The sequence below is a fragment of the Symphalangus syndactylus genome, chromosome 21, assembly GCF_028878055.3.
Source record: "Symphalangus syndactylus isolate Jambi chromosome 21, NHGRI_mSymSyn1-v2.1_pri, whole genome shotgun sequence".
NCBI classification, from domain to species: domain Eukaryota; kingdom Metazoa; phylum Chordata; class Mammalia; order Primates; family Hylobatidae; genus Symphalangus; species Symphalangus syndactylus.
The window spans coordinates 70,674,102-70,687,534 of record NC_072443.2 but is presented as its reverse complement, the minus strand read 5'-3'; the positions used below and the strand labels follow the sequence as shown (position 1 = coordinate 70,687,534).

Sequence of the window (13,433 nt, the reverse complement as noted above, 5' to 3'; positions counted from 1 at the left end):
AACAGTGCCAGAATCTTTTCAAAACCACTGTTAGAATTCGGAGCTTTTAGGCTAGGTGCAGTGGCTCACGCCTGTAATTGCAGCACTTTGGGAGGCCAAGGCGGGTGGTTCATCTGAGGTCAGGAGATCAAGACTAGCCTGGCTAACATGGTGAAACCCTGCCTCTACTGACAATAGAAAAAATTAGCTGGGCATCGCGGCAGGCGCTTGTAGTCCCAGCTACTCGGGAGGCTGAGGCAGGAGAATCGCTGGAACGCAGGAGGCAGAGGTTGCAGTGAGCCAAGACTGCACCACTGCACTCCAGCTTGGGCAAAAGGGTGAGACTCTGTCTCAGGAAAAAAAAAAAAATTGGAGCTTTTTGCTTTTGTTAGGACTCTTAAAATCGTTATTTCTGTAATTTCCGAGATTTTTCAAGTGGCTTAAATAAGCTTGACCTCATGTGCTGCAGGGGATTTGGGGGCAATTATGAGAAGGTTGAGTGTGGAAGGATCAATAAGATGACTGATGTACCCTTAACATTTGTAATTTTGACTATTTTCCAGTCACCTCAAGGAAAAAAACTTTTAAGTAATTGTAATTTTGTAGAGACATAAATTTGAAACATACAGGTGATGAGACTGATACATGTACTTTAGCTTGAAGTGACTAAGCTTTCTATTTAATATATGCATCTTGGATTTGTTATTCTCAGTTAAGTAAAAATCTTACCACACCAATATTGGATGATAGTTCTAATATTCCCATTTGTAGGTGATGAAACTGGAGAAAAATATATGCTATAGAAGTATTCGAAATTTAAGGAAAGTGCGAGGTCTGAAAGAACATTTGTAATTTTTGCACTATTGTGTATATCTGGGAGGAAGGAGGAGGGTGAGGTAGCTTTCCGTCAAGTAATGGCAAAGTACGGTTGTCCCTTGTTATATGTGGGGGATTGGTTCCAGGACCTCCTTTGGACATAAAATCTGTGGATGCTCAGTCCCTGATGTAAAATGGCATAACATTTGCATATAACGTTTGCACATCCTTGGTGCATCTCTAGGTTACTTATAATACCTAATACAATATAAATGATATGTAAGTAGTTTTTATACCTTATATTGTTTAGGAAGTAATGATGAGAAATGTCTCCACATTTCAGTACAATTTTTGTCAAGTATTTTCTTCTTTTTTTGTTTTTGAGAAAGAGTCTTGCTCTATCGCCCAGGCTGGAGTGCAGCGGCGTGATCTCGGCTCACTGCAACCTCTGCCTCCCGGGTTTACGCCATTCTCCTGCCTCAGCCTCCCGAGTAGCTGGGACTACAGGCGCCCGCCACCATGCCTGGCTAATTTTTTTTAATATTTTTAGTAGAGACGGGGTTTCACTATGTTAGCCAGGATGGTCTCGATCTCCTGACCTCGTGATCCGCCCACCTCGGCCCTCCAAAGTGGTGGGACTACGGGCGTGAGCCACTGCGCCCAGCCCTTTCTCAAATATTTTCAATCTGAGGTTGGTTGGATTCGTGAATGTGGAACTCGTAGATAACAGAGGGCGCACTATATTTCTATTTAAAATTGTGCAACTAAAGGGAATTTAATATTTTTAGAGGTTATTTTATTAGGGATACTGTTGTCTGTGGTGACTTTCAGGGTGGCTTTTGAGGTGGTGGCCATTTTTGTTTCAAAGTGATTTGTTAACTGGAGACTGGTCCACCTTTTCTAGGGCTTTTGCATACTAGAGTGCATCTTGCTGTAAGGAACAATCTTAAATGTAGGTAGAATGTAGGTTCTTTTTTTTTTTTTTTTTTTTTTTTTAAACCACCCTTACCAGTGAATACTAGTGGTGAATTTGAGATTTTGATGTTTGTGGGTAGGGTCATTGCAAGACAAGTCTTGTTTCTTTTCCTCTTGTGTAGACGTTGATACTTTTCTAGTCTTGCCCTGCTTGCTTGTTCATAGTAGAGAGTTTTTGGGGGTGATACCTTGTTAAGTTGTCATCCAGTTTTCTTGTAAATATTGTGTGTGGTCTTTGGTTTTGCTATGTTGCTTTTGGTAGGATATGGCTAAAATCAGTGCCATAGCCAGCATGTGGTTAGTTTAAAAATTATTTCTGACAAAATATTAGATGGTTAGATGAACAGGTAAGATTTTAAAAGTAGTTTTAAAAACTTGGATTTCAAATGTGGAGAATATCTTGATACATGCTTTTTCTATTTACATCTTCATTTTGGTTAGGGAGGAATTCGGTGAGAATAACTGCATTTTGAGTATAATGGATCACACGAATTAGGTAATTCTTGTGCCTGTAAATGTGGGAAACTCATGTGCAAAGATGATTGAAATTAATACTGCTTTAGTTGTTTCTGTCTCATTTTAAAAATATATAAAAAAGAAAAATCAAACTATACTGTTACCTGTTTCTTGTATATTCTTAACAGAATTTTCTATACACATAAGTGTATGTGTGTTAATCCTCTTGTTAAATGCCATGAAACTTCAGTTTGCCTTTTGTTATTTTCTTTATTTAGATATGTTTTTTCTTTTTCTTTCCTTCTTTCTTTCTTTTTTTTTTTGGAGACTGTCTTGCTCTGTTGCCTAGGCTGGAGTGCAGTGGCACAACCTCAGCTCACTGCAACCTCCACCTCCCGGTTTCAAGCAGTTTTTCTGCCTCAGCCTCCCGAGTAGCTGGGATTACGGGCACATGTCACCGTGCCCAGCTAATTTTTTTGTATTTTTAGTAGAGACAGGGTTTTGCCATGTTGGCCAGGCTGGTCTCGATCTCTTGATCCCAGGTGATCCGCCTGCCCTGGCCTCCCAAAATGCTGGGATTTCAGGCGTGAACCACTGCGCCTGGGCTTGTTTTTAGATATCTTACCAAAACACAAAAATTTACCTCATTGTCTTCATGGGCTGCATAGTATTTTATTGTTTTGGTGTTCTTTATTTAACCTGTCTTCTTTGATAGTTTTTTGGGCGGTTTACAGTTACCAACCAATTCCAAACAGTGCTTAAGTTAATATACTGGCACAGATGTAAGAGTGGGATTTATGGGTTCATGATTATGTACATTATACTGCCAGCTGGCTTTCCAAAAAACTTGTTCAGTATGTGCTTCTACTAGAAGTCTATGAAAGTTATCTCTATATCCATGTGAGCACCAGGCGTTATTCAGCTTTTAAAATTATTTTTGTTTTTATATATATTTTTGAGACAGGGTCTCACTCTGGCCCCGGCTGGAGTGCAGTGGCATGATCATAGCTTACTGCAACCTCAAACTCCTAGGCTCAAGTGATTCTCCCACCTGAGCTTCCCCAGTAGCTAGGACCACAGGTATGCACCACCACACCCAGCTAATTTATTAATTTTTTTGTAGAGATGGGGTCTTGCTCAGGCTGGTTGCCCAGGCTGGTCTCAATTGAGAATTGTGAACTCAAGCAATTCTCCCACCTTGGCCTCCCAAAGTGCTGGGATTACAGGCGTGAGCCATTGTGCAGAGCCCATTATTAGGCTTTTAAATCTGAAGATCTGGTAGGTGAAAAAAATGCTTTATTTAATTTGCATTGTTTTATTTTGTGCTAACATCTTACAGTATTTTTTATTGCCACTTGTAATTTTATTTATGATTCCTCATTGATACAGTTGTTCCTTTTTCAGATTTTTTGGCTAGACTAAAAAAATTGCCTGTATCATTTCTTTCATTGGAGATTTGAAAGTGGTAATATTCTAAATCTAGCATTGCTTTATCATTTGTTAGTTGGAATCCTTGTTTATTTATTTATTCATTTTAATGAGATGGGGTCTTGCTGTGTTGCCCAGGCTGGTCTCGAAATCCTGACCTCAAATGATCCACCTGCCTCAGCTTCCCAAACTGCGGGGATTGCAGATGTAAGCAGCCTCACCCAGTCGTAATTTTTTTTTCCTCGAAATATACTCCTGGCCTGTTTATTAATAAACATGCCAAAGCAAGCCATTTAGGATATAGGAAGAAAAAAAATACTGAGAGTACTCTGAGATCTCAGAAATGTCATAAAGTCCTGTAAAACAAAAGGAATGAAAACACTACCCACAAGATTTAAGATTGCTGTCTACTATCTTTTTTTGAGACAGAGTCTCTCTGTTGCCCAGGCTGGAGTGCAGTGACTTGATCTCAGCTCACTGCAACTTCTGCCTCCCTGGTTCAAGCAGTTCTCCTGCCTCAGCCTCCTGAGTAGCTGGGATTACAGGTGTGTATCATGCCCAGGTAATTTTTACATTTTTAGTAGAGACAGGGTTTTGCCATGTTGGCCACGCTGGTCTTGAACTGCTGGCCTCAAGTGATCCGCCCAAGTTGGCCTCCCAAAGTTGGGATTACAGGCATGAGCCACCACGCCCAGCCTACTGTCTTTTTTTTTTTTTTTTTTTTTTTTTGAGACGGATTCTCGCTCTGTCGCCCAGGCTAGAGTGCAGTGGCATGATCTCGGCTCACTGCAACCTCTGTCTCCCAGGTTCGAGCGATTCTTGTACCTCACTCTCCCGAGTAGCTGGCACTACAGGCGTGTGCCACCATGCCCAGCTTTTTTTTTTTTTTTTTTTTTTTTTTGAGACGGAGTTTCGCTCTGTTGCCCAGACTGGAGTGCAGTGTCGTGATCTCGGCTCTCTGCAAGCTCCGCCTCCTGGGTTCACGCCATTCTCCTCCCTCATCCTCCTGAGTAGCTGGGACTGCAGGCTCCCACCATCACGCCCGGTTAATTTTTTTGTATTTTTAGTAGAGGGTGGGGTTTCACCGTGTTAGCCAGAATGGTCTCGATCTCCTGAGCTCGTGATCCACCTGCCTCGACCTCCCAAAGTGCTGGGATTACAGACGTGAACTACTGCACCTGCCCTGTTTTTTTTTTGAGTAGAGACAGGTTTTCGCCATGTTATCCAGGCTGGTCTCGAACTCCTGACCTCAAGTGATCTGCCTGCCTCGGCCTCCCAAAGTGCTGGGAATACAGGCGTGAGCCACCATGCCTGGTCTCTACTATCTTAAAAATAGTTTTAAATGACATATTTTAATCTAAATATAAATAAAACATTTAATTTGACCTATGCTGTTTAATTAAGCTAATAATAACCCTTGACAATAATTAGATCTCAAATTATTTGAAGATGTATGAGATTCTTTGAGATGTGGGGTTTTTTTTCCCACATTTTCCTTTAATTCTATAATATTCTCGTTCACTTTTTTTTTTCAATGCCTTATAGCAGTGATTCTAAACCAGGGCTGACAATGTCTAGAGATCTTTTTGTTGTTACAGTTTGGGGGCATGCTGCCGGCATCCAAGTGGGGTAGAGGGCAGGGATGCCGCCAAACATCCTATATTACTCAGGACACTCCCCGGCAATGAAGAATTGTCTGGCCCCAAATGTCCGTAGTGTCAAGGTTGAGAGACTACTTTATAGGAGAAAGCATACCTGAAGATTTTAAAAGTGTCTTGAAGTTTTCTAGGACCTCCAAAATTTAAAAAAATGGTAAGACCACCAACTAAGGTCTTTAACCAAGTCTTTTAGTTTTACCTATCAGAATTCTGTTTGAGACGCTAAGTATAATTTTGAGAAATAAATAATATGAATGTCCTAGATGTTTTTGTGTTTATTTAAATATGGTGTCTGTGAACTGGCTTCATTGGTTCATTGTTTCTTTTTCTTTCTTTCTTTCTTTTTTTTTTAAATAGAGTCTCACTCTGTTGCCCAGGCTGGAGTGTAGTGGTGCACTGAAACCTCCACTTCCCAGGTTCAAGAGATTTTCATGCTTCAGCCACCCGAGTAGCTGGGATTACAGGCGTGTGTCACCACACCTAGCTAATTTTTGTATTTTTAGTACAGATAGGGTTTTGTCATGTTGCCCAGGCTGGTCTTGAACTCCTGAGCTCAAGTGATCTGCTTGCCTTGGCCTCCCGGTGCTGGGATTAATAGAGAATGGGATATGGCCTGTGTTGCTTAGGCTGGTCCTGAACTCTGGGCACAAGCTGTTTACCACCTCAGCCTCACAAAGTGCTGGGATTACAGACATCAGCCACTGTGCCCAGCCAGGTCATTCTTTATATCTGTGGAGACAGAGCCTTTAATTCCTCACTTTCTTGATGGATTAGTAGCCTCATGGCTTCATTAACCACGGTAACCATAGAGGTATACCTAACCTTTAGTTTCCCGTAAACTGCCTGTCGTTAGCCTGGAAGCTGTGTGTAATTTACAGTCCAGATCACAGGCCACTGCTGATACACCAACAGGTCCCCTGCATGCTGTCCTTGAAAGGGAAGAGTTAGATATATTGAGTGTAGAAAGAGAGATTGGTTATTTCTGTCATCTTTCAGAATTAAGTGTATGTTAAAGTGAGGACTCTGTTCCTTATATATGCATCATATATATGCATTTCGGAAACTCTTGACAAAGTTGGAAGAACTTTGGAAGAAGCTGAAAGTATAAGGTAGAGAAGTCTACTAAATCCATACCCGCTTTTTTTTTTTTTTTTGGAGATGAAGTCTTGCTCTGTCGCCCAGGCTGGAGGGCTGGAGTGTAGTGGCTCGATCTTGGCTTACTGTAACCTTCGCCTCCTGAATTCTAGCAATTCTCCCTGCTTCAGCCTTCCGTGTAGCTGGGATTACAGGCGACCACCACCACACCCAGCTAATTTTTGTATTTTTAGTAGAGGCAGGGTTTCACCATGTTGGCCAGGCTCATACCAGCATGTTTTAATGCAACTGTTAATATTTTGTTAGTGTATGGTAGAGATGGTAAACTGGCTGGGACACCGGGTGTGCAGATATAGATCAGGTTGGTTTTGGGGAAACTAGGAGCTATGGTCACTCTATTTTGTTTCCTTGATGTCCTTTGTACATCATTGCTGGTTAATATCTTTTTTATATTTTTAACCTTTCTTTCTTATACTTTTAGCCAGGCAGATACACTTGACCCTTAAGCAACACAGGTTTCAACTGGGGGGGTCAACTTAAACGTAGATTGAAAGTACAATATTTGTAGGATGTGTGAAACCCGCGTACACAATGGATTGCTTTTTTTGTATTCGTGGGTTCTACAGGGTTGACAGCGGGATTTAAGTATGTGCAGATTTTGGTATACACAGGAGTCTTGGAACCAGTTCCTGAAGTATACCAAGGGATGACTGTGCTGTCATAGTCTATTTTATTTTATTTCATAGTTTATCTGAAACAGGGTCTTGCTCTGTTGCCCATGCTGGAGTGCAGTGGTGTGTCCATGGCTCATGGCAGCCTCAACCACCTGGGCACAAGCAGTTCTTCCACCCCAGCCTCCCATGTAGTGTCTTGGTCTTTAAAATTTTTTCTTCACCTAGGTTCTTTTTACCTTTCCAGTCTTCTCTTGCCACCATTCTTAACTTTTTCACATTACTTGAAGTTCACTGAATATGCAGTGTTCTACTGTGCTGGTGTTAAATTCTCATAGCACTTTGTTGTTAATTGCCTCATATGTTCTTCCTTATGGGATACCTTCAGCTTGTCTTTTAAGACTGTTCAGATGGCCCCCATTCAAATATGTGTTATTTACTGAAAAGTTTTCTTGGATCTCCTTTTCTTAATAAAAACTGCCATATTTCTGACATGCATCAGTTGCATTTTCTGTTATAGCTGTTTGCTTACTAGTCTGTTTCTACTTGTGGTTCTGTAAGTTTGAGGGGGCCGAACTTCCCTTACTCAGAATGTGTCACACAGTAGGAGCTGGGTTAGATAAATGAATAGAGGTATTTACCATATAATGACATTTTAGTCATCGATGGACCACACGTATGATGGTGGTCCTATAATAGTATAATGCCGTATTTTTACTGTACTTTTTCTATTTTACCTATGTTCAGACATAGGAATACTTAACATTACAGGTTTGCATGCTAGGAGCAATAAGCTATATAGCATATAGTCTAGGTGTATAGTAGACTATACCATGTGGGTTTGTGTAAGTGCACTCTGATGTTCACACATTGGAATCATCAGATGACACATTTCTCAGAGCATACCCCCGTCATTAAAAGATACATCACTGTAGATGAAAAATAAAACCCTGTCTTCATCTACAAAGGAACTATTATTTTATTTTATTTTTATTTTTTGGGGATGGAGTCTCACTCTGTTGCCCAGGCTGGAGTGCAGTGGTGTGATTTCAGCTCACTGCAACCTCCCCCTCCTGGGTTCAAGCGATTCTCCTGCCTCAGCCTCCCTAGTAGCTGGGATTATAAGCATGTGCCACCACACCCGGCTAATTTTTGTATTTTTCATAGAGATGGAGTTTTGCCATGTTGGCTAGGCTGGTCTCAAACTCCTGACCTCAGATGATCCGCTCCCCTTGACTTCCCAAAGTGCTGGGATTACACATACGAGCCACCATGCCTGGCCCCTAGAAGCTATTATTTCTAACTTTAGAAAATAATAGAAATTATTATTCAGATTGGAGTCATGAATGTGAGTGGGTGAAAGGGTATTCTGAGTGAAGTATACTTGCTCTCTGTCTTCTCTTCCAATTTCCATATGTCCAGATTCTGTCTATTCTTTGTCCACTTGGCTCTTGTCTGAGAGCTTCCCAGATTTTCCTAGAATATAATAGCCTTGCCATTTAAAATTTTGTCTTACTTTCCACTCTATATTAGGGGTATTTTGTTATAAATATTATTCTGCCAAGGTGTAGGCTTTTTCTAGAGGGCATAATTTGGTGGTTGTATCATTATTTCCTTCTGCATCATGTCACTATTCCTTCAGAATACAGATTTACTATCTTAGCTTGGGATGCTATAATAAAATACCATTGACTGGGTGACTTAATAGAAATTTATTTCGTTACGGTTTTGGAGGCTGGCAGTCTAAGATAAGTGTGCCAGCATAGTCAGGTTATGTGGTAAGGCTTTCTTCTTGGCCCTGTTTTTTTGTTTCGTTTGTTTTTGAGACAGGGTCTTGTTCCATCACCCAGGTTGGAGTGTAGTGATGGGACAATAGCTCACTGTAGTCCTAGGCTCAAGCAGTCCTCCTGTCCTCAGCCTCCTGAGTAGCTGAGACTATAAGCACATGTCCCCACGCCTGGCTTATATTTTAAAAAAATTATTTTGGCCAGGTGTAGTGAGTGGCTCACGCCTGTAATCCCAACACTTCGGGAGGCCGAGTCAGGCGGATCGCTTGAGCCCAGGAGTTTTGAGACCAGCCTGGGTAACTTAACATGCTGAAACCCTGTCACTGCAAAGAAATGCAAAAATTAGCTGGGTGTGGTGGTGTGTGCCTCTAGTCTCAGCTACTCAGGAGGCTGAGGTGGGAGGATCACTTGAGCCTGGGAGGTCAGGGATGCAGTTAGCCAAGATGGCACCACTGCACTCCAGCCTGGGCCACAGAGTGAGACCCTGTCTCCTTAAAAAAAAAAAAAAAAAGTTAAAAAACTTTTTTTGTGGAGACAGAGTGTTGCTAGCCCAGGCTGGTCTTAAGCTCTTGTGCCGAAACAGTCCTCCAACCTTGGCCTCCTAAAGTGCCGGGATTACAGGTGTGAGCTACTGTGCCTGGTGTTTCTGACATAATTGGTGTGTCCTCACATGGTGGAGAGAGTGTAAGTTCTCAGGTCTCTTCTTATAAGGGTGCTAATCCGATTATGAGGGCTCCTCCAAAAGGCCTGGGCTCCAAATACTATCATATTAGGAGTTGGGGTTTCAACACATGAATTTTAGTGGTGTGGGGTGGACGGGTAAGGGCACACATTTAGTATATAACACTTGTCAAAGATTTGTGCATTAGTCTATCTTGCTTAATGTTTACTGGTTAAATTCAGGTATAGATTGCTTTATGAAGATATGTTTTTGAAAATTATGTTAACTAATTTGTGTGTAGTAAATGTTTTAAGTGAACTCATATAGCTCACTTAAAAAGAGTGGGAAGAAGGGGCTGGGATTCATTTTATTTCATTAAAAAAAAAATTTTTTTTTTTTGGAACAGGATCTTACTGTTTCACCCAGGCTGGGGATGCAGTGGCAAGATCACTACTCACTGTAGCCTCAATCTCCCTGGCTCAGGTGATCCTCCTTCCTCAGTCTCCTGAGTAGCTGGGACTACAGATTTGCACCACCATGCCTGGCTAATTTTTACATATTTTTTTGTGGAGATAGGGTTTTGCCCTTTTGCCCAGGCTGGTCTCAAATTCCTGGGCTGAAGCCTTCCTCCTACCTCTGACTCCAGAGTGCTAGGATTATAAGCATAAGCCATCACACCCAGCCTGTAATTTATTAAATGTATACCATGTGACAGGTTAGATACTTTCAACATAAATTAGGAAAAAAATACTGGTGTGAATTTTCTCAAACGGGAAGCTCTGTTTATCACAGTATTTGTGTAATTCCTGATTTTACATTGTTTGCTCACTTTCCTTCTCATGTTTATTAAGGTATCACTTAAGTCAACAAATATTTACTGAGTATATATTCTGTTCCAAGTACTGCGCTAGGTATTGGGGGTGCTGTGGTGAGCAAACCACAGTATCTGGTAGTAATTTAAAAAATCATTTTAACAGTGAAGTATAACATTTCTATATATATATATATATATGTGTGTGTGTGTATATATATGTGTATTTTTTTTTTGAGACAGTCTCACTCTGTTGTTCAGGTTGGAGTGCAGTGGCGCAGTCTTCAAGTGATTCTCCTGCCTCAGCTTCCCAAGTAGCTGGGTCTAGAGGTGCCTGCCGCCACTCCTGGCTAATTTTTGTATTTTTGGTGGAGATGGAGTTTCACCATGTTGGCCAGGAGTTTCACCATGTTGGCCAGGCTGGTCTCGAACTCCTGACTTTAAGTGGTTTGCTCTCCTTGGCCTCCTAAAGTGCTGGGATTACAGGCATGAGCCACTGCGCCCAGCCTGTTTCTTTTAATATTTTGCTTATAGCTTTTATCAGCATTGGCCCGTACGAAATACGTTAACTTCATTTTAAAAATTAGGCCTGGGGGAAATCTTTTATAAATGTAGCCCTTTAAGAGAGTAATTTTTTTCAATTGATTTTTAAATAAGCATAGGTTAGGGGCCTAAGACTGATGAGGTATAGAAGGTCAACAAAAAATTGTTACTTTTGTTGTGCATTGAAAAGTTTTAGTTATGAGGTGAAGGTTATAGTGTCAAGTGGTAGTGCCTCATAATGTGTGAAGTGCTTAGTTCATAATGTGAGAGAGCTTGGTTAGATTAGATGGGAGTAAAATTTAAATTTTTGCCTTTAGCGTTTTTTCTGCTATATATGTAAATTCCAAAGATTTTGACATAATTACAAACTTTAGTAAAATGAAATTTAATCCTATAATATCTTTGCTACCAAGTTTAAGAACTTCTATAAATATCATCATTATGTTTTTCTCTACATTTTAATATCTCTGAAATTGGAAAGTCTTTGAAACATATTGGTGACCTAGAATTGCAGCTTGCCGCATTTCTTTCTTTTTTAAAACAATGCAGTCTTACAGTTGATGCTGACTTAAATTTAATGGATACAATATTAATAACTCTTGGGAGGCTTAGGATATTGGATAGTACACGCAACTTGGAAGAGACATTCACTCTTGAAGGAAAGACTTCTGAGTATTCAGTGTAAATAGGCTGATTTAAATAATGGTGTGTTTTAGGTAAGAAAATGTTTTAAGAAACATTTTAGTATGTTGCTTTTATATTTAGTTGGTATTTACCCAGAAGTTCAGGTCATTATGAAGATTAGTGGGTAAAATTGCATCCTTACTTTGTGACTGTTTAAGAGATTTTGCTTTTTTAAAATTGTTAATGGAACAATACAAAAACTTTAAATTATGGAATCATTATGGAATGAAGTTTCCTTCTTTTTTTTTTTTTTTTTGAGATGGAATTTTGCTCTTGTTGCCCTGGCTGGAGTGCAATGGCGCGATCTCAACCTCTGCTCACTGCATCCTCCGCCTCCTGGGTTCAAGCAATTCTCCTGCCTCAGCTTCCCGAGTAGCTCAGATTAAAGGCATGCGCCACCATGCCTGGCTAATTTTTTATTTTTAGTAAGGACAGGGTTTCTCCATGTTGATCAGGCTGATCTGGAACTCCTGACCTCAGGTGATCCTCCCGCCTTGGCGTCACAAAGTGCTGGGATTACAGGCGTGAACCACAGTGCCTGGCCAGAATAAGATTTCTTTAATGTGCCCTTTTTAAAAATCACTGAATTTGATATTGAGATGAGGCATAGGGTGTTAAAAAACAGGGCCGGATATAAGTCACCATGAAAAATGTAAGTATACTTGAGTAAACCTTTGTATGTTAAGGAATTAAATTCAGATTTTTCAGGTATAATATACTTGAAAGAGAAATGCCAGAAGCCACTTAAAAGAATAATTTGGATTACCTTTGCTTTTTGGTATTCAGTTTGAATGTTTTTGTTTCTGAATTACAGAGTTTTATCATTAGTAGCTTAATTTTTCTTAATTTGTATTTTCACTAAGCATTTACCTTTTTAATACTTTTAAAAGGTAAAAAGCTTATGTTAAAAATAAAATAGTTTTTATAGATACGATTGGATGAAATGAACAGCCTTTTTCAAACTAGAAACTTAAATTCATAATATATACATCATAAATTCAAATCTAATTTCTAATGTAGGAAAATCAGTGTTTGGATCTGATGCAGGAACATTTATATATTTTGAAGATCTAGGATATTTATGTTGGAAAAAGGTAAAATTGACCAATTTATAATCAAGGGTAGAAAGGAAAATCTATCAAACTAAAATCAAGGGATAAATTTCTATGAAGAAAGGAAAATAGCAATAAAGTTACTTTATTGGTATTGATCTGTCTTAGGAGGATTGTCAATGTGTATAACAACATAGAGGATCTTTTACATTCTGTAGGGTTACCCGCAGAGAACCCAACTAAAACCTAAATTCTCTGAATATTTTGGTGGACCTTAAGGTGTTGGGTAGTCTGCTAGACTGAGTGCTTTTTAAATGGTTCATTTGGGAATGTCCACCCAGATTTGAATTAATTTAGTCTCACAGGATTTTAAATATTAAATAGGAAATAAACTTCTAAATTATAATTTGAAAGCCCGAAGGAGTTTTTCTCTCTCCTTACTTCCTTCCTTCCTCCCTCCCTCCCTCCTTCCCTCCCTCTTCTTTCCTTTTCTTTTCCTTTTTCATTCTTCACAGCTCAGATTTCTGCTTTTAAGCTAAAGCATTTAAGATTTAGTCCCAAAATAATACTTGGCTTTTTGAAAGCATCAAATTCATTAAAAAATTTTTGCTTCCAAGCAGCACAACTGATTCTGGTTCACGTTAAGCCCAGAAGAAAACTAGAAAAGAAGGGAAAGAAATATTTATTAGAAGGATATTGAAGTAGCACTTAGAAACAAGGGTTGAGCTACACTACCAAGCCAAAGGGTATGAGGATGGAGCCCAGGGACCTCAGCAGCAGAAGTTGTTAGACTTGTTCTTCAGATTCTAGCAAAGGA

General features: G+C 39.9%; 1 protein-coding gene across 3 annotated transcripts in view; it reads left to right on the top strand.

Moving 5' to 3' along the window:
* The window catches only part of PPP4R2 (protein phosphatase 4 regulatory subunit 2), a 77,353-nt gene that overhangs the window by 14,526 nt on the left and 49,394 nt on the right, over positions 1 to 13,433 (top strand). The gene's annotated exons all lie outside the window — the stretch shown is intronic.